The following is a 24,423-nucleotide window of genomic DNA, read 5'->3' as shown; positions in this document are numbered from 1 at the left end:
TTCTGTTCCCAGATTTCTCAAGTCAGAAGGTAAGGTTCCCCACCTCCCAGCCAACAATTTCAAAAGCAAGAAAAGCAACCTTCAGCCAACAGTTCCCAAAATACAGGTGAAGTTTCTTCTTTCTATTCATTCTCTAAAAAAAAAGGAAGTCTTGCTCTCACCCAGCTCAAGAGGAAGCTTCTGTGTTTTCTTTCTGAAGCTATCAGAGCCCTTGTCCATTGCTTCTTCTCTGCTCATTCAGGGAATCAGGTGTTTGCTGCCAGTTGGTCTCATTAACATTCCCCTCAAGGAACTGCTGCTGTCCAATTATACTAGCTGCCGGATCACAGACAGACGGAGGCTAAGGTGGATTTTCTCCCTTGCAATTTCAGCACCAGATGGAAGCTGTATAGCACAGGATTTTAAACCCTTCGTTGTGAGGCACACTGCAGGGTTCATTCATCCCATCACTTACTGCCCCCACTAGAAATTAGTTTGTGCTTACTTAAGGGTTACACTTACAATTAGATCAGCTTGGCTCCATTGCTCATGTCTGTAAAAAATTTCATTCTCTGGGTGCCATAGTTAGGTCAACCTTTACCTAACTGCCAGTTTAACCACAGCTAGGGAAAAGGAAAAAACTTGTGAACGAAGTGGATTTACTACAGCAACAGAAAAATCCCTTCCATTGCTGTAGCAAGCATTTACATAATGTCTACACTACAGCAACTACACCAGCACAGCTATGGCACTGCTGCTTGCTGCTGCAATGTAGACACTTCCTACGTGGACAGAGGGGGTTTTCTGTCAATGCAGGTGTGATGAGGTGGACTAGGTCTGGAGGACCCCTGCTGAAGGGAGGAAGCCTTGGTGCTATGGCCCCATACCAGGGCCGTGAGAAAGAACTAGAGACTGTATACTCCAGAAGGGGGAACAGTGTGTGTGACTTGGCTGGAGGTCCATATCGCTGAAGATCCCACAAGAATCATCAGTTGGGGGTGCTTGCGAGAGGTGGGGCCACCCTGTTGTAAGAACTCAAAGAAAAGCAAGCTCACACCTGACCAGAAAGGGGGTGCCCATGGGAGGTGGGTGCTGCTCCGTTCAAAACTAGAGTAATTGCAAGCATGTATTGGCCAGAGAAGGGGTGCTTGTGAGAGGTGGATGGTGATGCCATTACAGCAGGTAATCCCCACCTCTAAGGCCTGGTCTACACTAGCCTGTTATTTCGGAATTAGCCAAGTTATTTCGAAAAAAAAATGATTCCGTTCACATGACCAAATGGGTTTTTTTTCAATTTAAAGGGCTCTTTAATTCAATCTCTGTACTCCACCTCGGTAAGTGGAGTAGCGCTTAAATCAAGATCGCAATCCCGTGTTAAAGGTACTGTGGACGCAAAAAGACGTTATTGGTCTCCGGGAGTTATCCCAGGATGCTCCCTTGTGACCGTGCTGGTCAACACTCTCAACTCCAATGCACTAGCCAGGTGGGCAGGAAAAGACCCAGGAACTTTTGAATTTCATTTCCTGTTTGGTCACCATCAGCACAGGTGACATCAGCACAGTCCACCATCACAGGCGACCATGCAGAGTCCATCATCACAGGAGATCATGCAGTCCCGGATTCGCAGACGAGCCCCAGCATGGTCCTAACAGGAGGTACTGGATCTCATCGCATGCTGGGGCGATGAGTCTGTTATGGCAGAATTACATTCCAAAAAAAGGAATGCAAATACCTACGCTAAAGTCTCCAGGGCCAGGATGGAAAGAGGCTACTCCAGGGACAGGTGTCGTACAAATATCAAAGAGCTCAGGCAAGCGCATCAAAAAGCCAGTGAGGCAAACGGGCTCTCTGGGTCACAGCCCCATACATTCTGCTTTTACTGTGAGCTCCATGCAATTATGGGGGGTGATGCCACCACTACCCCACCACTGTCCGTGGACACCTGCAAGGGGGGAGTTGCACGGAGCGAGGAGGAAGAGACATTGGAGGACAAAGAGGAGGAGGAGGACGAGGAGGACAGTGCACAGGCAGCAAGTGGGGAATCTGTTTCCCCCGCTAGCCAGGAACTAATCTTAACACTGGATCCAATAGCCTCCCCTCACTCCCAAGACAGGCTCCTGTTCCATGACCCTGGAGAAGGTACTTCTGGTGAGTGAGAGCCTGATTGGAGCCATGCGGTGGGGGGCGGGGAGGGGGGAACCCAGCCGCGCTGGGTTGTTCGCGTTTACAGTAAATGGCTCATCTCTGCTCTGAGCCTGATCGGAGCCACGCGGTGGGGGGTGCGGGTGGTTGTTGTGTGCAGTGATCATCCCAGAGAGCCCGCAGGCCCTCCTTTTATACGGCAAACCCACCAGGCATTGCTTGCTGTGGGAAAGGGGGCCTAGCAGTTTGAAAGCATTGAAATGAATGTAGAAGAAGCAGAACCCCACAATGTATTTTTTAAAATACTACCCTCCCTTTTTCTCCTCCCGCAGGTGCAAATGTTTCAACACAGCCCCTATCTACTCCATCCCAGAGGCTGGTCCAGATTAGAAGGCAGAAAAAACTAACTCAGGATGACATGTTCGCCGAGCTCATGCAGTTCTCTCACACTGATAGGGCCCAGATAAATGCATGGAGGCAAACAATTGTGGAGTCCCGTAGAGCATTACAGGAACACAAAGAGAGGAGGGACGCGCGCGATGAGAGCAGGCAGGATGCTATGGTCAAATTCATGGGGGAGCAAACTGACATGCTCCGCTGTATGGTGAATCTAATGCGGGAAAGGCAGCAAGACCACAGTCTTCCGCTGCAGCCCCTGTATAATCAAACTCCCTCCTCCCCAAGTTCCATAGCCTCCTTCCTGCAGCTGTTCAAACAGACCAGTGTTCCTGAAGATGCGAGTGTCATGCACCTTTCCCGGTCATCCCACATTGATGTCGGTGAAACATCCCTTGTGATCCACCAGTGCTTGCAGCACCATGGAAAAGTACCTCTTGTGGTTTATGTACTGGCCACCACGGTGTGCCAGGGCCAAGATGGGGATATACGTTCTGTCTATCGCCCCACCACAGTTAGGGAACCCCAGCTCATTAAAGCCATCCACAGTGGTCTGCACATTTCCCAACATCACTACCCTTGATAGCAGCTGCTCAATGATTGTGTTGGCTACTTGCAGCACAGCAGCCCCTAGAGTAGATTTGCCCACTCCAAACTGATTCCCGACTGACCGGTAGCTGTCAGGTGTTGCAAGCTTCCACAATGCTATGGCCACTCGCTTCTCAACGGTCAGGGCTGCTCTCTTTCTGGTGTCTTTGCACTTCAGGGCAGGGGACAGCAAGTCACAAAGTTCCATGAAATTGGCCCTACGCATACAAAAGTTTCGCAGCCACTGGGAATCATCCCAGACCTGTAACACTATGCGATCCCACCAGTCTGTGCTTGTTTCCCGGGCATTCCACGGCATGAACCTGGCCCAATGCCACCATGATCTCCCAATCACCACATGCCATGCATCTAGGAATGTCTGTGTCCATGTCCTCATCAGTATAGTAATCGCACTGTCGTCGCTTCCTCGCCCGGTTTTGCAGGTACTGAACATACCGCTGGATAATGCGCAAGGTATTTACAATGGTCAAAACTGCAGCAGAGATCTGAGCAGACTCCATTTTTGCCGCGCAATGGCGCCTGCACAGGTAATCCTTGAAAAAGGGCGCGAAATGAGCTGTTCAGTTCAAGATGGCCAATAAAAGGCGGTAAATGGTTGTCTTCTGTAGCTTCCACAGGAGCCCGGGACAGCTTGCACGGCTTTCTCCAGATTGTCTGTGCGGCTCTGTTCACAATGGCCGAGAAATGGTGGGGAATTTTTGCCTTCTGTAGCTTCCACGGGAGCCCAGCTTAGACAATCTGGAGAAAGCGGCGGAAGCTGTGCGGCTCTGTTGACGATGGCCGAGAAACGGCAGGAAATGGTTAGATGAAAGAGTAGATAGAAAGAGGAGAGGACATTCTAACTGGATTCAACATACCAGGAGACAGGCGGTGCACCGTGCTGCACCGTCTGCTGGCATGGTGTCTGCCATAGCTTTCACGGAGGGAGGAGCGAGTGACAGCACACACCCAGAAAAACCCGCAAGAATGTTTTTGCCCCATCATGCACTGGGAGCTTAACCCACAAGTCCAATGGGTGGCAGAGACTGCGGGAACTGTGGGATAGCTACCACAGTGCAACTCTCCGCCATTCCATGCTAGCCTTGGTACTGTGGCTGCACTCCCCTGAATTCACATGCTTTAGTGGGGACACATAACATTGAATGTATGAACTCAATTCAGGAAATTCGAATAAAATAACTTCAAATTAATTTTGTACCGTAGACGTACCATAAGAGGTGGTAGCTAGGTTGATGGAAGAATTCTTCACTTGGCTATGCCGTGTCTACAGTGGGGATTAGGGCAACCTAACTACTTTGTACAGGGCGTGAATTTTTTCATAACCCTGAGCGGTGCAACTAAGTTGACCTAAAATTTAGGCGTAGACCAGACCTAAGCTATAATGCTACAGAATTGTAGCTGTAGCTGTAGCACTTGTAGTGTAGATGTAGCCCAAGTATCCTGGCAGCACAAACTCACTTCTACTGGAATTGGTATTTTTGCCTTTTTTCCACCATAATACGTCAGCTTAAAAAAACAAACAAACAAACAAAAACTGCTCCTAGAAATAGATGCAGCAATGTAAATAGAAGGATAGAAGGTAACAGAATAATGGAGATAAAGTTGGCAGTCATTAAGAAATCTAAAAGCCTTTAAAGTAATCATATCTGGAAAAACAACGAGGAGTACTTGTGGCACCTTAGAGACTAAAAAATTTAGTTGGGCATAAGCTTTCTTTGGGCATAAGCTAAAAAAATCTTCATCAGATGCATACAGTGAAAAATACAGTAGGACAATATATATACACAGTACATGCCTTACCAAGTGGGGGGTCGCTGGAAGTGGATGGGTCACTACAAAAACTAAAAACTAATTTCCCCATGCTAATTTCCCATTACTGTTACTCACACCTTCTTGTCAACTGTTTGAAATGGGCCACCCTAATTACCACTACAAAAGAGTTTTTCTCCTGTTGATAATAGCCCACTTTAATTGAATTGTCTCATTAGAACTGACCCCCCCACTTGGTAAGGCAACTCCCATTTTTCATGTACTGTGTATACATGGTTTTCACACCTCTACTGCTAGAACAGGGCCTCATCCTCCCTGATTGAACTAACCTCGTTATCTCTAGCTTGCTTCTTGCTTGCATATATATACCTGCCCCTGGAAATTTCCATTACTTGCATCCGAAGAAGTGGGTATTCACCCACGAAAGCTCATGCTGCAAAACATCTGTTAGTCTATAAGGTGCCACAGGATTCTTTGCTGCTTGTGTATACATATATCTTCCTACTGTATTTTCCACTCCATGCATCTGATGAAATTGTTTTTAGCCCACGAAAGCTTATGCCCACATAAATTTGTTAGTCTCTAAGGTGCCACAAGTACTCCTTGTTGTTTTTGCTGATACAGACTAAGACGGCTACCACTCTGAAACATATCTGGAAAGGGAATCTGCTGAAGGGGTTAACAGCCACTGCAGATACTCTTAACTCACTGACTGGTCAACTCCTCAGTGCTTAAAAGGTACTTAAATGGGAACAATAGGTGACAAGTGCTGATGGGTTGGTTGCAGTCAACACTCTAGCCCTTGTGACTAAGCAACAGGTTCATTGAATTCAAGTGGGCCTCTTTTGTGTTCTATGGCCAAAGAGTAATAGCCCACTGGCCCAGCCCAGGGACATCTAACACCTGGCTAGAATAAATGGTACAATGTGCTTTAAACAAATTAAAGGGGCATTTTTTTATAAAGGATTTTATTGTGTTTGGGAAGGAGATAAAAGATAATGAGAATGTGTGGTTTGGCTTGGAACTTCAGAAACAAGCTGGAGTTCTGAAAGTGGTGTCACATCTGTATAAACTTTGCTGTTAGTTTTACAATTTTTAACCTTCTTTACTTAATGCACTAATTGGAAGCACACACCACTCAGTGCTAAAAACAAAACAGATTAGCAAAGGGTATCCTAAGTAGAGCAAGGTGAATGGTGGGGGGTAATGAATAAACCCTATATCAATTATCTAATTTGAATAAAAAATCTGAAATTGTCTTCAATGCTATTTCATCTTTTAAAAGTACTAAGAGGTAGCAATAGTCTGACTTGCACCAAAGGAAATAAATTACAAATTTAGTAATATGTTGTCCTCTCTGTTGTGCAATACTCTCCAATACTTTTATTATCATTTGTACTGTGGTAGCAGGGATTAGGGCCCTATTGTGCTGGCAACTAGCACATTCACCCTGCCAGGAAGAGTTTACAAGCTAACTATAAGCTCAGAGGTAACAGCTGGATACAACAACCAGATGGAGGAAACACAATGTAAGAAAGAGATGACTGAAAACTATCACAGTCTCATGAATTATTTCTACCTTCACAGTATTATTCTCTTGCCCGTGGAAGTAGTCAATATTTGTATTATATTTCCCCAGCTATTATATACAGCAAATTTCAAACTATCAGGTATAAACTAACTCTGTACTACACTTGTGGGTGTTACTAAGGCCAAATACCCACATGGCATCATTGTTTCAATGTTTCCATAGTAATTAATGCACTTCAAATTGAAAAACTGTAATGGGACTAAAAAAAAGAGGGAGAAACTGAACAATGTGGTGATTACAATGGGCCTGATTCACCCACAGGTGCCGACTTTCCAAAGTGTGGGGGGTGGGCGGGTGCTTGACTCTGCCCCAGGCCCCGCCCCCACTCCATCCCTTCCCCGCCTCTTCCCGCCCCACTCCTTCCCCACCCAGTTCCACTTCCTCCTCCAAGCATGCTGCGCCCTCGCTCCTCCCCCCTTCTGCACAGCACCTCCTGACACCGCGAAACAGCTGATCCACAACAGGTGATAGGCACTGGGAGGGAAGGTGAGGCACTGATGAGGGGGGATTTCACAAACTCAGCAACTGGGCAACAAAATGGCAGATGAAATTCAATGTTGATAAGTGCAAAATAATGCACATTGGAAAAAGTAATCCCAACTATACATATACAAATATGAGTTCTAAATTACCTGTTACCACCCAAGAAACAGCCACCGAGGATAATTCAATGAAAACTTCCATTCAGTGCACAGCAGCAGTGAAAAATGATAACAGTATGTTAGAAACTATTAGGAAACAGATAGTTTCTATCATAATGCCACTATATAAATCCATGGTGTGCCCAGATCTTGAATACTGTGTGTAGTACTGGTTGCCCCATCTCAAAAGGAACACAGCGGAACTAGAAAAAGTTCAGAGAAGGGCAACAAAGATGATCAAGGGTATGGAATGGCTAACATATGAGGAACAACTAAAGGGATTAAGGCTGTTCTGAAGAGAAAAGGGATCACTGGGGGGGGTGATGGAGGTCTAAAAATCATGAATGGTGCAGCTATAGTGAACAGAGAAGTGTTAGTTTATTCTTTCACACAATACAAAAAACAGATCACTTGATTAAATTAATAGGCAATAGGTTTAATCCAAACAAGACAACGTATTTTTTTCACACAATGCACAACTAACCTGTGGAACTCATTGGCATGGGATGTTGTGAAAGCCAAAAATAAAATTGGGTTTAAAAAAAAGAACTGGATAAGTTAATGGAGAATAGGTCCATCAACGGCAATTATCTAAGATGATCAGGGATGCAGCCCCATGTTTGGGGTGACCCCAAACCTCTGACTATCAGAAACTGGGAGTGGAAGACAGGTCAATCACTCTGTAGTTGCCATACTCTGTTCACTCCCTCTGAAGTTGTGGTATGGGCCATTGTCAGAGACAGGCTACTAGACAGGTTGGACCATGGTCTGACCCAGTATGGCAGTTCTATCATCTTATTACTAGGACAAGGAGCTGGGGCGGGAAGTGTGGGGAGGTTGGAAACTGAAATTAGATAAGGAGAAAGGGAAACAAGGACTATGTCCCTGGAGTGGGGAGAAATTGGATGAGGAGCTGGTAGGGGAAGGCGCTGTCCAAAGAGACAGGTACAGGGTGTGGTGAGAGGGGGAGGTTCTGGAAGTAGGAGAGGAGACTGGGAGGGGGAGTCTGGAGCAGTGAGACTAGGACAGCTGTGAAGCCTAAGGAGCGGAGAGTAGGAGTGGCTGGATGAGGAGTATGGGATTGGGATGGGGAGCCAGGAGTGGAAATGAGACAGGATTGGGACAGGTTGGGGAGAAAGGGGCAGAAGGGGTTAAGCTTGGAACAAAGAGGCAGAAGAGTCTGTGCCCACTAGAGCATTCTCCCCTCCAGAGACTGGAATGGAACCCAAGATTCCCGAATATCACCATTTCTCTGCTGTCAGCAAATATCTGTGAAACCTACTGACAGAGCATATGCCTCCTCCTCCTCTAGGGCTGATGCACATAGAGGATAACAAGCTACTACTGTCAGTTACTCTGTTTTCTCAAGTGGCACTGGTGTGACCAGATAGCAAGTTTGAAAAATTGGGACAGGGGATGGGGAGTAATAGGAGCCCATATTAAAAAAAGCCCCAAATATCGGGACTGTCCCTATAAAATCAGGACATCTGGTCACCCTAACTGGCACAGGTCTGTGCGGTGGATATAAAGTTTTAAACATTTAAAGATTCCAAGGTTCAAAGCATAGTTCCCATGAGGCAGGGGTCCTGTGGAAAAAAAAAACAGCATGTGACTGTGCAATTAAAGACTATATCATAATGGCTTCCCATAAAACCTATTCCTTTTCAAGCCACCATTGCTCATCTACGTAACCCACAATGGGATAAACCCACTCTATCACAAGGACCAATCCTCCTTTCATGATCCACAACAATATTTGAGATCAAAGGGCAAAGTAAAATAGGCAAGGCCAGGGTTAATATTCTTCAGGAACAGGGTTTTGAGTAGGAATAAACACAGCTTTAGGCATTCTACAAAGGACAAGCCCATATGAGCCCAAACTTCACCATGTTCAGGGCATACAGGGAGATTCATCTCTTAATGAGCCCCCTTCTCGCCCCCAATCAATAGATCCAAAGACAACCTTGGAAACATTTTCTTTGAAAGATGGAGACAGAGAGATGAACCAAGGAAAGGAAAGGGGATTTGAGTTCTACTTGAATCCAATTTCTTGTTCCTAATTTTCTGACAATTCCTAAGATACTATGGTGATTAGCATTTAAGAAATGCATACAGAATGCAGAAATTCCTCCAACAGAGAATAAAGGTCCATTTAGATCTCAGACAAATAAAGGACTGCCCTTGGGGTAGCACACTTGGGTTTGCATTTATAGAATATTTCATTTTTTTCAGATTCTTATGGTTGAAATTTCAAAAATAGTCAGCATTGGCCTACCTCTGTTCCCATCAGAGTCAATGGGAATTTTACCATTGACTTTAATGGGAGCAGAATTATGCCAGTGAGTGGTTTTGAAAATCTCACCCATAAAACACAATTAGTGTCAGATAGGGTGATGAATTAACCGTCAGTCTTGAACTTTTCTTAAACCTTCAGCAGAATACTCATAAAATAGTGCCATATCCTTCTCTTAGACAAACATACAACAATTTCCATCCATCTCTCTGAGAGTTGCACATGCAGAATTTGTTCCCTAGATAGAATGCATACTGGATTTTATGAGAAGAACAGAAATGAAATTATTCCCAGCAAGCAGTGGCAGAAAATGCTACTGAAATCACATAAATCTCTTAGTGATTCTCAAAGGGAAACTCAATCTAAATGTATCTCTAGGGTATATTTTATTCTTGACTTGCTTTACAAAGTGCAGTCTAGATCACTCCATTTTCGCAAGAAGTGTGTGCTGTTCTTTTGGAATGGCTTTTTTCTTTTGTGGGGGTGGTGAGGCTGTGTTTGTCTTTTTTTCCCAATATTGCCTACATGATGGTCCTCATATTCAGAAAGACATTTGCTAAAATTAGAAACTTTATGGCATTCATGTGATTCTCAATTTTAAAACAAAACAAACAAAGACACAAGAAATCACTCAACATTAGAGAGGTACCTTGGACTGCTCCAGCATCTACCTTGAACTAAATAAATATGCATTTTTTGCTAAATCATTTATTATGACATGGAATTAAATTGGCAAGATCAATGAGCAGGGACTCTCCTACCCAGCCAGAATGGATTCTAGCTCTTGTGGACTTAGTATTTATGAAGAAACTCTCAGCGGTTGCCAGAGATAAAAATGATAAATTTTTATGACCCCAATTACTGAATCACTCCCATGAAGTACATAGAAATGAAACTATGGTAGAATACGCATGCTCCCTCTTTGGAGAATGATTTATCCATATTGGTAATGCAGAAATTAGATATGGAAAATACCCATTATGTCATCTAGTCCATTGCTCCAAATTGATTGACCGTGTATCGAGCTGAAAATTTTACTTCTAGTTTGCAGACGTTCATTGACCATTTGTGCTTTGAAGTCTTTTTATTTTACTTTATATTGCATTCTATTTTATTTTTTATTTTCTGAAATTCTGGAATTGTATTAATGTTTCATTATTTCAATGCTCTGTAATAACTGAGGCCATATATTCTGAGTGCACTTGCTGTACAAAATATCTAATCACTGGAAGACCCATTGAGTTATCTTGTCTATACTATCTCTCAGGATAGATAAGGGACAGAACTCATTGCAGTGAATTAAAAAGGTATTCTTTGTTAAAGACACTGGACTCATGTTCCTGTAGTTCTCATTGGTTTTATAGGTCTCAGACTAATCAAACATTGCCTGTGCTACTTAATGTCCCCATCAAGGATTGCCCTAATCTCTGGTCTGAACTAAGCAGTCAGGAAAGAGCCTGCTGATTGCCCTACACTGTCCATCCTTTGCCCAAGGCAGGCCTCTCCCTGCAGTTTTTTCTTTTAATATTCATAAATAGCATTTGAAGATGTTGGGAGGCCAAGGAGAAGAAGAGATAAATTACTAAAATCACGATTCGGCAGATTGCTTGTACTATTCTTAATATTGTCTGCAGAGAGGACAAGAATGGCCTCCAACTTTCTTTGAGAGGCCTTCATCTTCATTTGGGGTTCAGTTGTCTTCACACAACAATGCTTCTACATAAGGGACTTCACTCGCCTCGGGGGGGAATAAAAATGCATCTTAACATGACTTTAGTGGCTCCCCTCTTGTGGGGCTGCCCAGGGCTGATTCAGCCCATGGTGGAATTTAAAGCAGTCTCAGGGCCACAGTAAGTTGCTTCCAGCTGTAACAGCCCAAAAGAGGATGCTCCACTAGCTAAGAATCCATGGGGGTAGCAGCACTCTGGCCATGCCCCCTTTCCTTGGCTATGTCCACTATGCCAGAGATGTGAAAGAAGGTGGTTATGCTGATTTACAGCCTCTTTGCACCACCAGAGCAGCACAAAGACACCATGTTATGGCAGGGGACCTGGGACACTTTCTTTAGAAGAGACCCATATTACTGTTGTATTTTTCTATTAGAGACTGGGCTAAACCAGAATCCCACAATTCTGATCTTAGGGAAAATTTAGATGAGGATATGAACTTCACCCCTTGCACTCAGGGCCGGCCTTCAGGAAAATGTCATCTAGGGCAAACTTGCATTTTGGTGCCCCTGGCCCCTGTGAGTGTGGCACCCCCTCATTGCCCCTGGCCTCCATGGGCTCCCCAGGCTCCTCACCCTCTTTTTCCTCCTAACTCCTTCACCATGCCCCCTTTACTCCGCCTGCTCATGCTCCTGCACCCTAATCCCTACATCCCTTTCTCTCCCAACCTCTGCCCCCTCCTGCACCCTAATCTCTACACTTGCCACATTCACCCTTAATGCTTGCACCTCCATCCTGTGCCCCTAACACTTGCACTCTGCGTGCCCCTCACTCGACCCCTGCCCTCCTCCTGCACCCCAACACCTGCCCACTCCTGTGCCCCTACCCCCTGCACTGTGTCCATTTCATGCCAACCCCCACCCCTCCTGTGCCCCTAACCCTTGCACTGTGCATTCCCCCTTCACTGCAACCCCTGCCCCCACATCCCAACCCCTGTCCCCTCCTGTGCCCCTAACCCCTGCACTGTGCATTCCCCCTTCACTGCAACCCCTGCCCCCACATCCCAACCCCTGCCCCCTCCTGTGCCCCTAACCGCTGCACTGTGCATTCCCCCTTCACTGCAACCCCTGCCCCCACATCCCAACCCCTGCCCCGTCCTGAGCCCATAACCCCTGCACTGTTCCCCCTTTGCCCCTAGCCCTTGCATCCCACTCCTGCACCCATGTTGGGAACCTGACCTGGATGCACAAAGCAGCTGGCATTGCTGCTTGCTCCCCCACTGGACTGCTGCTCCTCTGCCCTGCAGGGGGCTGTGAGGGGGGGAGGGAGCAAGGAGCAAAGTCAGGGCTTCCTGCATCCAGGTCACTTTCCCTGCAGGCTGTGTAAGGGGAGGGCAGAAGAGCAGCAGCTCCTGATGCCTCAGCACAGCCCAGGTGGGGAAGTGACCTGGATGCAGGAAGCCCTGGTGTGTGTGTTGGGGGGATCGTGTGAAGCAGTGTGTGTATGTCTGTGTTGAGGGGTGTGTGTGCCTAAATTAGTGTATGAGTGCGCTCTTTCTTTAATAAAGTACTCAGGGTCAGGAGCCTGAACTAGGCTTGTTCAGACACAAGCAGCCACCAGCAGCTCAGGACCCAGAGAGGCGGCAGCACACAGATGCCCCGTCCCGTCACTCCAGCTTAATGGAAATCAGGTACACAGGTTGGGGGGGGGAGGCACCCAGCCATCAGCCCCACCTCCGCAGAGCAGACAGGAGGACACTCTCAGTCCAGGGTGGCAAGGGGGGCAGGAACAGCAGCAGCTGCACACCTGAAGCAGGGTGGAGAAGGGGCACCCCTGCTCTGGAGGAGTCACCTGACTCCCAGGGCTGGTTGGCCAACTGCCCCCTGCAGCTTGGGTCTCTCCCCCTCCCCCACGCTGCTGCTCACCTGCCTGCCGTGCCGCCTCTGTCAGCGCAGCTGGCTCTCCGCTGCAGGTCAGAATCATAGAATCTCAGGGTTGGAAGGGACCTCAGGAGGTCATCTAGTCCAGTCAGGTGGGAATCCAAACCCTGTGCACCAACCCCCTGGGCCGGCCGCCCTGGACGAGGCCCCTGTACAGCCCACCCCAAAGGCCAGCCCTGTTTGCACTCAGCTCTAATTATTTTTCGCCATTTAAAATCACATGCTTTGCAGATTAGGGATTTCAGTACTTGTTTACTATTATTCTGTTTCCATTCCTTTTCCCCTGTCCCTTCTGCATCTCCCTCTTGCCCCCAATCCTTTCCAAATAAAGTGGAAGTGTCTCCCTTTCCTAGCAAGGATTGTGATGATATCTATGTGGAAAAAAAGCAATCTGTAAAATTCCGAGAACTGTATAGCTTTTTCCAAGAAGAATCTTAAATCCTATTCAGACTTTAACAAGAAGCAACATATTAATCTCAGGTTTAATGAGATTTAACTTTGCTGACCCCAGTTCCAGGGGGTGGGGGCTCAAACACTTCACTCTAGCAGGTTTTAACCCTTTCACTTCTCTCTGGTCATATCTTGTAATAAGAACAGGAGTACTTGTGGCACCTTAGAGACTAACAAATGTATTTGAGCATAAGCTTTCATGAGCTACAGCCCACTTCATCGGATGCATAGAATGGAACATACAGTAAGAAGATATATATACATACAGAGAACATGAAATCCTGTAATGTACACGCTGCTGCACTGTATGTTTTGTATTGTGTTGGTGTACTGGGTACATGCTACATCAGCCATGTCCATTTCCTGATCCTCCTGCCTGTATAATCCTGGTCAAAGCCCTAAGTATTCATCATGTTGTTCAAGGGAAAATTACTTTCAGCGATCATAGTTCTCACAAAGAGTTCATGTTTGAAACATAGGAATTTCCAAACCAGAACAGACTAACAGTCCAATACATACCAAATACCACTTAATGTAACAGAAGAAAGTGATCTCTTTTTCTTTGCAATGTACACTGCATCAGTCCACTTGGGCAATGTTATACTACATAAAGAAAATCCCTTCCTGACCTCACCAGGTGATCAATCTATGACCTGAAAGAGGCGGATTGATAGCTACTATAGGACCAGCAGCATAAAAGGGCCATAAGACTGGCCTAACTGGCTAGCTGACCATTCCCCTGAGTTGGTTCTACACCACCACCCCCTCACAGTCCCCTGTACAGGGGCTGAATTGGGGTCATGGCCAGGGTTGTGCTGGACTCCAAAGAATCCTGTGGCACCTTATAGACTAACAGACGTTTTGCAGCATGAGCTGAATACCCACGGCAGGTTTATATATGCAAGCAAGAAGCAAGCTAGAGATAACGAGGTTAGTTCAATCAGGGAGGATGAGGCCCTGTTCTAGCAGTTGAAGTGTGAAAACCAAGGGAGGAGAAACTGGTTCTGTAATTGGCAAGCCATTCACAGTCTTTGTTTAATCCTGAGCTGATGGTGTCAAATTTGCAGATGAACTGGAGCTCAGCAGTTTCTCTTTGAAGTCTGGTCCTGAAGTTTTTTTGCTGCAGGATGGCCACCTTAACATCTGCTGTTCTCCTACAGGTTTTGTATATTGCCATTCCTAATATCTGATTTGTGTCCATTTATCCTTTTCCTTAGAGACTGTCCAGTTTGGGATGTGTACATAGCAGAGGGGGCATGGTGGCATATGATATATATATATATGTCGTGTGGGTGGTGTGAATGAATGAGTGATGGTGTGGCTGATCTGGTTAGGTCCTGTGATGGTGTTGCTGGTGTAGATATGTGGGCAGAGTTGGCATGTGCAGTTACTGGTGAGAATATGATTCAGGTTGGCAGGTTGTCTGTGTGGGATCATTGTCCAGGATGGGTTGTAGATCCCTGATGATGCGCTGGAGGGTTTTAGCTGGGGACTGTATGTGATGGCCAGTGGAGTCCTGTTGGTTTCTTTCGTACTGTAGTTTTGAGAATGCCACAGGATTCTTTGTTGCTTTTACAGATCCAGACTAACACGGCTACCCCTCTGATGCTGGACTCCAGCAATCCCTAGCTAGTGTAATGGTCTTAAATTGGCATATGTTAAAGCACCCCTGTGGCCAGCTCATCCAGACCTGAGGATCAGGGTCATAGTTTTTCATATTAGCAATTATAAGTATGAATAGCCTCTGTAGTTGGAAAATAGTAGTAGTAGTAGTAGTAATACCTAACTTACGTTCAGGGCTTTTCATCAGTAGATCTCACAGCACTTTACAAAGAAGGTCAGTATCACTAATCCCACATTACAAAGGGGGAAAGTGAGGCACAGAGAGGGAAAGTGTCTTGCATAAGGTTGCCCAGTAGGCCAAGGGCAGAGCCACAAGGAGAAGCCAGCTCTTCAAATCCCAGTTCTGTGCTCTCTGTAGTAGGCCATTCTGCCTCCCTAAGATAAGTAAGTAAAAGGAAGACATTCTATTTGCCTCAGTAATATCACATGAAAGTGAGTTCTAATGGTCAATTATACATTGTGTATAAGTCTTTCAAAAACTCTGGTACAGGATAATCAGAAGAGGATTCCTGAGGAAAAAATAAATGTCCTTTTTAATTCAGACTCTCTCTGGTAGAATTACTACAGGAAATAGTGTTTAAAAATGAGTGAGTCTGAGTGCATTCAGTGATAGTGTCCTTGATTCAAGACATGTTGTGGTTAAAAGACTTTGAAGTGAAAGACTGAATTTTGCATCTTTTATATCCTAGTCTTCTGGGATATAAAGTTAAAAATAACTTTTTATTGGCACTTCAAATGTGGTCACAAAAGAACAATAAGAACAGGTTACCATTAATGTTCTTTAACAAAATCCACATCTTAACATATTATATCAGGGGTCGGCAACCTCTGGCATGTGGCTTGCCAGGGTAAGCACCCTGGCAAGCCGGGCCAGTATGTTTACCTGCCGCGTCGGCACGTTTGGCTGATTGTGGCTCTCGCTGGCCACGATTCACCATCCTAGGACAATGGGGGCTGTGGAAAGGAGCGCAGGTGAAGGATGAGCTGGCCGCGGCTTCCCACCACCCCCATTGGCCTGTTCTTTTTTCTTTAATTTATGTTGGGGATGAATTCTGTGACAGAGTGTGGATACTACTTGTCTGAATTAATAATACAATACTAATTCTCATCAGAAAGCTGCCAACTTCTAAAACTTCTCTAATTAGAAACAGTAGGTATAAGATCTACTCTATTGGACAGGAAGCATAATGACAACTCCTGCAGTAGCTCAGTCTGGGTAGTTCTTTAAGGGCCAGAATGAAGTTCCAAGGCCATGTTCCATTACCTTGTCAGGCTAGAATAAGGGCTGTTGCTCCAAGCAAATATTTATTGTTGGGATTTGTACAAAACATCCTTTTCTTGAACACACTGATAATATTGTACTGCAGAAATGTGACCTTATTCCTTGGAAACTCATTATAACCACACAATGGTCCTCCTGGAGGATCTCAAGACTATGTTTCCAATTACTTAATGTGACAGTTAAACCATGGATTTGGCTTCAGTGAGCAGAATAAAGTTCTATTTGTTGACTTATTTCTATGGTCCATGAGTGTGATACGCACTTCATTCTAGTATCCACTTTGAATCAGTCTGGTTCTGGATGGAGAACTGGTTCTTGTAATGGTAGACTACTCCATGAGATAGACACAGTGAAAGTTCCAATGTTAGGTTAAATCAAGCTTGAGAGACATAGCCTTTTCAGTCAGAAAGGCATAAATGGTATCACCACCACTTCCTCCTTCTTCTCTTTCATATGATCCTGGAGAGCACTGGAAAAGGCGAGAAGGCATTTAGCAGAGACCTTGCCCAGCTCATGCACCACCTCATTTCCTGGCCACAGAGCACTTTATTGCTGTTTCTGCAAAGAGGTCAATCAGCAGCCCATCGAATTGATTTACAATGAGTCAGGATATGTTTGGGTGCAGGTTCCACTCTGGTTAATCCAAATTCTGCCATATAAATCATGGTGTTCACCTCCCCTTGATGAGCAACCCCCTTGATGAGCATTATACATAGAAATAGGAAACTTTGCTCCACCCAGGACAGTCTATTATCCATAGAAGGAACAGTACTCTGAGACCTAATGTAGCCTTGTGTTCCAACTGGTAGATGCTGTGCTCTCTCTTTTTATGGTATCCATTCCCTGCATTGTCTTGAGACCTGTCCCCAGCTGGCATCCAACATAAGAATTGCTCTGATTCACTAATGGGTGGATCGCTAAAAAAATCGGATTTTCTAAATTCACTAGTTAACAGAGCATAGAATAAACAATGGGACCCTGATCTCTGCCAATGGATATGTCAGGCAGAAATATGGAGGGGGAAACAGGAATTACTGGATAGGTATAATTGAAATATGTCTGTCAAGACAAGCATTACCAGTAGGTTCCAAAAAGAACAGGCTTCTTATTTCTGAGAGATTGCTTGTTTTTAGGGCTGTTAAGCGATTAAAAACATTTATCGTGATTAATCACATGATTAATTGCACTGTTAAACAATAATAGAATATAATTTATTTAAATATTTTTGAATGTTTTCTACATTTTCAAATATATTTATTTCAATTGCAACACAGAATACAAAGTCTACAGTGCTCACTTTATTTTTTATTACAAGTATTTGCACTTAAAAAAATAGTATTTTTCAATTCACCTAATATGAGTACTGTAGTGCAATCTCTTTATCATGAAAGTTGAACTTAAAATGTAGAATTTTGTACAAAAAAACCTGCATTCAAAAAGAAAGCAATGTAAAATTTTAGAGCTTATGAGTCCACTCAGTCCTACTTCTTGTTCAGCCAATCGCTGAGACAAACAAGTTTGTTTACATTTTCAGGAGATAATTCTGCCCTCTTCTTGTTGTCAGTGTCACCTGAAAGTGAGAATAGGCATCCTCATGGCACTGTTGAAACCGGCATATCTCAAGATATTTATGTGCCAGATGCACTAAAGTTTCATTTGTCCCTTCATGCTTCAACCACCATTCCAGGTGTGAAAGTAGAATGAATTATATTGTAAAAATAAGAATGGATTAAAGAAATGTTGTATGTACCTTTAAGCAGAAATAAGAAATGTTGAAATACAGGTGCCAGGAAAAGAAACATTAGGCATAAACAATGGTGCTAATGGCAAAACATTAACAGAAGATGGGTAGTAGTTAGTAAGAAAATAAGATATGCATGCCTAGCCCAGGTAAACTTATCTGATTCTGCTCCCTTTGTTATCTTGTTAAGTTCTCATCCTTTTATCTGTATAAATAAGATAGTTTGTGTCTTGCATGGGGCTCACATTATCTGGGTGTTATTAGCAAAGCGCTATGCTAATAAAACAGAGTGGTCTGACAAACTGTGAGTCCTGAGTCTAACTTTGACACAGGAGACATGTGTCCATGCTGATGACAGTTCTGCTTGATAACAATCCACTAGCAGAAGGTTAATTTTCTTTTTTGGTGGTTCGGGTTCTGTAGTTTCCGAATCGGAGTGCTGCTCTTTTAAGACTTCTGAAAGTATGCTCTTTTAAGATTTGGGAATGCACTTCAGATTCTTAAACATTGGGTTGAGTGCTGTACCTATCTTTAGAAATCTCACATTAGTACCCACTTTGCGTTTTGTCAAATCTGCAGTGAAAGTGTTCTTAAAATGAACAACATGTGTATCCGAGACTGCTATAACATGAAATATATGGCAGAATGCGAGTAAAACAGAACAGGAGACGTACAATTCTCCCCAAAGGAGTTCAGTCACAAATTTAATTAACGCATTATTTTTTTAATGAGTGTCATCAGCATGAAAGCATGTCCCCTGGAATGGTGGCCGAAGCATGAAGGAGCATACGAATGTTTAGCATATCTGGCACATAATACCTTGCAATGCCGGCTACAAAAGAGCCATGCAAATGCCTGTTCCACTTTATGGTGACAGTGAAAATAAGAAGAGGACAGAATTATCTCCTGTAAATTTAAACAAACTTGTTAGTCTTAGCAATTGTCTGAACAAGAAATAGGACTGAGTGGACTTGTAGGCTCTGAAGTTTTACAATGTTTTGTTTTTGAGTGCAGTTATGTAATAAAAAATATTTACATTTGTAAATTGCACTTTCACGACAAAGAGATTGCACTACCATACTTGTATGAGGTGAATTGAAAAATACTATTTCTTTTGTTCATCATTTTACATTGCAAATATTTGTAATAAATCATACACTTTGATTTCAATTACAACACAGAATACAAGATAAATAAGAAAATGTAGAAAGTATCCAAAATATTTAATACATTTCAATTGGTATTCTATTGTGTAACAGTGTGATTAAAACTGCAATTAATTGTGATTAATTTTTTTAACCATTATTAATTTTTTTGAATTAATCATGTGAGTTAATTGCGATTAATCAACAGCCCTATTTGTTTTCCTTTATGGCAATCGTCATCTTCTGTTAACATTCTTCTGAGATAAGACCTTGTCCCAAACAGAAGAATCTCAGCCAAAGCCTACAACTGATTTTCCTGTTCTGTTCCAAGATGTCTATGTTTTTCATTAATCAAAAATATTCCAGAAACTGTATCACTTGTTTCTGTATCACTTTTTCTATGTATAAAGTCCTGATTGAATAATTGTTCAAGAAGAGACAATAGTGAATTTCCTTCTTCCTTTAATCCAATATTTATACTACTGTAATTCTGGCAGAGACCCTGGGAGTGTGTCTCATATCAAGTAATGGGAATGCTTGAAGTGGGGTGGGGGGAAGGAAGCTGCCACATATGCAAATTAGAGAAATTGTCTGTGGGTGGTGAAATGGGAACATGAAGATAAATCTAATGTAGGAACTTATTCAGAAGCTTCTGATGGAGCCCTGCTCAGTTCGTTCCTGATTCTCTCATGCTAGAAATAGGGTATAGAACGGGGTGTATAATTAAAATCTGAAGTAAATGATGGATAGCTTCGTCCGTGTGGGATTTCCATAGATTGACTGAGATTAGGAATGCCCAGTGAAAAGGATCTGTGGATGCTGACAATAAAACAAATGGGATTGAGTCCTTTGAATACAGAGCTAGCCCCAGAGTCACAGGAGTAACAAGGAGAGTTCTTCTCCAGGTTTTGGAAAGTGAACATATTGGAGGCGAGAGGAGGGGAGTGTATCTTTTTTCATGGTGGTTATGGTTTGTTTGTTTTTATGGTGCATTCGCATTACTTTTGTAACTTAAGTTTTGCATCTAAAACCCCTGCTCGTTTTTATATCCACTAAATCTTATATTTATATTTCTCTGTGGAGGTCCTGACTTCCCTGATACCTCACCCAAAGTATTTCATGGAAGGAAACAGAAACTATATTAAAGGAGTGTGGTCTATTGCAAACAAATTAATTAAAAATGAAAGATGAATGAATTCTTTAGTCTTTGTCTTTGCAACAAGGGTCTCAGATTTTTGTGAAGTAATTAAAAATAAATTACTCTCTCACCAAATGCACCTGAAGGTTCAATACACTTCAGTACTGCAATACTCCAATAGCTGCCACTTGATCTGAGCAAATTTTTTATCTTCTTCAGAATGGCTAGGACATGATCCAAATAAATTCCAGTGCTTGAATTGTCACATTACAATCTTACTCCTGTCATGGCCACTTTCAAAATTTGATGTCTCATTAGGAATCTGTCCCTCAGTAGCAAAACTCTTCTTGGAGCAAAATACATTTAATTACAAGGTAACTTCTGGGTCTAACTTAAAACAATTCCATTCAAGGACTGAGTCAACTTCAAGACCTCTAAGGCCTGGTCCACACTAGGACTTTAATTCGAATTTAGCAGCATTAATTCGAATTAACCGTGCACCCGTCCACACCAGGAAGCCATTTAATTAGACATAGAGGGCTCTTTAGTTCGAATTCTGTACTCCTCCCCGACGAGGGGAGTAGCGCTAAATTTGACATGGCCATGTCGAATTAGGCTAGGTGTGGACGGAAATCGACCTTATAGCTCCGGGAGCTATCCCACACTGCACCACTCTGTTGACGCTCTGGACAGCAGTCCGAGCTTGGATGTTCTGATCAGCCATATCAGCCAGCAGAGCCAGTGGAGGGAGACCCTCTCTCTGTACCAGTGCTCACACAGCGAATGGGAGGAGAGGTGGCGTGAGGAAGACAAGCAGGCGACACAAACGCTGCTTGGACTAATGAGGGAGCAAACGGACACGCTCCGGTGCCTTGTGCATGTTCTGCAGGACCACAGGCAGGAGGACAGAGCCCCCCTGCAGTGTATCTGCAACCGCCCTCCCCCGCCACAAAGTCCCATACCCCCCTCACCCAAAATAACCAGAAGGAGGGGCGCCAGGGGGCGTTAAAACTGTCACTGCACCCCAGCAGAGTGCTCAAGTACCCAAAAGCTCTCATACCCTAAATTTTGAGAAGTCCTTTCCTTCCCGCCTCACCCAAGCCCCCATCCCAGTTTCATCCCCTAACTGGCTAGTTGATAATAAAATATACTTTTCTGTTAATTACTGTTTCCGTCATGTTTTTTGAGAGGAGACTGTGTTTGAAGGGGGGGAAGGGGGTTGGTAATTGGACAGGACAGTCACCTTTACCAGGGTACAGACACGGGGGCAGGATCAGCAGCAGGTCACACACACAGTGCAGTCAGTAGGCACCCTGGTCGGTATGGGAGGTGGTTTCCAGGTTCTGTGTGGGTGGGAGGAATGTGACTTTGTAGCGGGGGAGGGCGGTTTCAGATCTTATGCAGCGGTCCTTGTCCTGGACCGCTGAGTCACGCAGCAGAGGAATCTGAATCCGTCCTCCTCCGCCACAAGGTCACATAGACCCCGCACACAGAATCCCAAAAAGGAGGGATGGCAGGCTCCGTTGATACAAGCAGTCCGGCACTGCGGACCGCTCTAGGAGCAGGAGCCTGTCATTCCTCGAGTTCAGAGGCGGTCTTTACATCACCGCACACCCTACCCAGCACAGTCTGCGTCCCAGTTTCAACCCTTTAACGCAAAGTCATTCATATAAAACCTTTCTTAAGTAACAATGGAACATGTATTTTATTCTTACACATGTATTGGAAGTGGGGGAAACGGGGTGATCGGGGTATGTAACTGCAGAGGATAGTCAACAGTAACTGGGTAAAGAAACAGGGGCAGGTTCAGCTTCTCTGTAAAGAAACTGAACAGTCACAGGTCACGCTGCTCGCTGCTCGCTGGTACTTGAAGAGTTCCTTGTCGCTGTCCAAGGCGCCTGTATAGGGCTTCATGAGCCAGGGCATTAGCGGGTAGGCTGGGTCCCCGAGGATCACTATAGGCATCTGCACATCCCCAACAGTTATTTTGTGGTCCGGGAAGAAACTACCTTCCTGCAGGTGTCTAAACAGACCACAGTTCCTGAAAACACGCGTGTCATGAACCTTGCCTGGCCACCCGACGTTGATGTTGGTAAAACGTCCCCTATGGTCCACCAGTGCTTGCAGCACCATTGAAAAGTAGCCCGATTTCTCAGCAGCTGACTGTGGAAGAGGTGGATGATAAGGTGCGAGGAGGTGAAAACGCCCATTACTGCAGCGGGCTCCATGCTCGCAGTGCTGTGGTGTCCGCGCTGTCACTGACCAGAAAATTGCACGAACAGATTGCCCGCAGGCGCTTTCGGGGAGGGAGGGAGGGCGTGATTGATGGTTCAATGATGACAGTTACCCAAAACCACCCTCAACACATTTTTTCCCCCAGCAGGCATTGGGGGCTCTACCCAGCATTCCAATGGGCAGCGGGGACTGCGGGAACTGTGGGATAGCTTCCCACAGTGCACCGCTTCCAAAGTCGACGCTGGCCCCGTTAGTGTGGAATCACAAAGTCGAATTACTGTCCTTAGTGTGGATACACAAATTTGACTTCGTAAGGTTGATTCCACAAATTCGAATTAAGTTGAATCGAACTACTCTTGTAGTGTAGACATACCCTAAGAGATGGTCAATTTTAAAAAAAGGTTGAAATCACCTGACTTGCTTTTTCCTTTGATATTCTCAGTAAGGGTTCACAGTGCTTACACTAGTCTTATTTTCCAGTTCATCTATTTTATTTTGCATCTTTAATCAGAATGAAGAGTAAAATGTCACATCTTGCAGAGTTATATTCCAGCTCTGTAAAGTACTATATGAATATTCTTAAATGTTATCCCAATTTTCTCAACAGACTGAATCAAGAATACTATCCATCGTCCTGTGCAGCAGCTCTAATGTTTTCATTAATGTCATGTTCATTGTCCATTTTAATGTATGTGTTCTCACTAAGTTGTTGAATTAGCCTTGCTCACTATGGGTGAAATTCACCCCTGTGCAGAGGGCCTGCAAATGTCTAGTCCCTCTAAAATATCATTTTGAGGGCTTAGATGGGACTTAAGTAGTGTATTCACAATGGACAGACTGTCTGAACTGGGGTGAATTTCATCCTGAAAGATTAAATACAGCAATATGCATGTATAATCTTAATAAAGCTATAAACAGAGTGCATGTGTATTACACACACCACCACCAACAACAACAACCCCACCTACCTTGAAAGAACATTTTTAAGTTTGGAAAGCTGAGCACTCAAAAGTTAGGAAATGCCAGATTCAAGGTTACTTGTGCAACCTTTATTTGGCTCCCTTAGAATTTATTATGATACAGCCTTTAATTATATCACCCTCTATTTCCTGGAGGGTCGGGGGTTGAAAAAAAGCAAACAAACAAACAATTTGCATTATGTGGAATCATACTGACACCTGCATAGTCTATCAGCAGGGTTGGAACTGTTAGATCTACCTCACAGACATCTGCTACTTGAGCTAACAGAGTAACTGATCCTCTATGTGGACCAGCACTAGAGAGGGATGAGATACTTTCCCAGTGGGCTTAACAGATATTTGCTGATGGCAAAGGAATGGTGAGTCTCAGAAATATTAAAACAAAATTAATCAAGGTAACAAAGGAAATACAGAGAAGAAATTCTTTAATTGCCTGTACACCACTGCTAGAACCCAGGGAATAAATGACAGGAACTGGAATTGCTTATTTATGAGCATAAATTTGATGTTGTTGGTAATATTAAAACCTGGTCAGATGATTCATATAATTGGAATGCTAAAATAAATTATTATAACCTATTTAGGAAGGACTGAGTGGGCAAAAGGGGAGGGGGAGTGACATTCTATGCCAAAAATGGCATTACCTGTTTCTGAGACACTGATAACTCAAAAGAAAATGATCTTGAATGTTTATGGATCAATGTCCTAACAGAAAAAGCGCAAAAAGGGGTATTAGTTGGTGTCAGTTACAGATGACAAAATCTCATTAGGGAACAGGATGACCACCTCTTCATGCACCTA

The 24,423-nt window shown here is 44.1% G+C and overlaps 1 protein-coding gene across 1 annotated transcript in view; it reads right to left on the bottom strand.

The window, feature by feature from the left end:
• Nucleotides 1-24,423, bottom strand: part of GPC6 (glypican 6) — a 1,136,844-nt gene that overhangs the window by 1,068,470 nt on the left and 43,951 nt on the right. The window lies entirely within an intron of this gene.

This window comes from Mauremys reevesii, linkage group 1, assembly GCF_016161935.1.
Source record: "Mauremys reevesii isolate NIE-2019 linkage group 1, ASM1616193v1, whole genome shotgun sequence".
Taxonomy (NCBI): Eukaryota; Metazoa; Chordata; order Testudines; family Geoemydidae; genus Mauremys; species Mauremys reevesii.
The sequence above is the reverse complement of the archived record's forward strand: the minus strand, read 5'-3'. Positions and strand labels throughout refer to the sequence as shown.